The sequence below is a fragment of the Bison bison genome, unplaced genomic scaffold (genome assembly GCF_000754665.1).
Source record: "Bison bison bison isolate TAMUID 2011002044 unplaced genomic scaffold, Bison_UMD1.0 scf7180017864533, whole genome shotgun sequence".
In the NCBI taxonomy this organism is placed as follows: domain Eukaryota; kingdom Metazoa; phylum Chordata; class Mammalia; order Artiodactyla; family Bovidae; genus Bison; species Bison bison.
The window spans coordinates 9,345,534-9,346,998 of record NW_011495082.1 but is presented as its reverse complement, the minus strand read 5'-3'; positions in this window follow the sequence as shown (position 1 = coordinate 9,346,998).

The window sequence follows — 1,465 nt, the reverse complement described above, 5'->3', positions numbered from 1 at the left end:
ATCTGAATGAGATTAGGCTTCTATCAATTTGTAGGAAAAAAAAGAGACAAGAACATGTTAGAAAGACACTTTGAGGATACAAAAGGCTGAAGCCAGAGAAACTCTGTAAGATAAACAACCCGGTTTCTTCAGCAATAAAATTTCAAGAAAAAAATAATTAGATATAGTTGGGAACTGTAAATTATTACAGGTGTAAAAGTCATTTTAACTAACTGTAATGATGTTCTTTGTATCCAGATACTAACAAAAGAATCTTAAAAATAATATTTGTATGCCATTTGTGGAAATATGAACACAGAATGAATATTTGATGGTATTAGGGGATTTCTATTAATTTTTTAGGTCTTGTGATGGACTTGTAGTTATATTTGAAAAGCAAAGTCAGTATTTTGGAGCTATGTAGTAAATTATTTACAAACAAAATGGTTTGATGCTTAGGGTTTATCTCAAAATCATCTGATGGGGGTTTGAAAGGAGGGGGCAGTTTAGAAGAAGCAGAAAATTACGTGATAAGTTTTGAAGTTCTGTAATGTGTCCATGGGGGATTGTGGTGCAGTCTTGACTATTTTTGTATGGGTCAGGAGGAATCTTGACTCCATTTTTCCATGTTGGACTACTGATAGCTTTTAAACCTCACCGTCCCTCTTCCCGTTGTACTCCAGACCCGGACAAGCAGGTAAGAAAGCCTGCGGTTCCCTCCTTTGTGGAAGACTCAAACCACAGACGCCCTTGCCCTGTCCCCAACCCCCAACCACAATAAGAACCCAGGCTAGTCTCCCTTTTTTCTGCTCTCAAGCCACTTCAAACCTGCTAGAGACCTGACTTCTTTTTTTTCCAGCTAGCCCAAATCTGTAGCCACTTTGTCAGAACTGGGAACTGCACGGAAACTCCACTTGCCTCTGGTGTCTGAGGTGTAGGCTATCTTACTGGAGATACCCTTGCACCCCAGGTAGGGGGAGGTGTGCGCTGACTCAGTGTGGGTAGTGTCAGCCTTGTGCTGTTGTGCACAGCAGGTGGTGTCAGAATAACTCCTCACTCACTTCTCCCACAGGGACGTCATGACATCCATCTTCTTTTCTAAATATACTTTGCAGAGCGACTAGGTTGTTTCCTTTATACCAAAAAAAAAAAAAAGAAGTTTGGGTAGATCAGAAATCATAACAGGAATTATTGAGTCTAGAAAGCAAGTCATATCTGGGGAAAGAAGAGGAAATGAGAGAACACTGCTACGGTTGACTCAACTCTGGCATATTCTCCCAGGTTCCTACTTTCTCTCTGACACATCTGAAGTTAATTCTTTTTTTTAATATGCTGACAATTTCAACGTTAAAAGTAACTTCAAACAGAAAACAGAGTATAAGGCGATCTATACAGGTAGAATGTTTTATTGGGTGTCTACATATTAAAAAGCAGAGACATTACTTTGCCAACAAAGGTCCGTCTAGTCAAGGCTATGGTTTTTCCA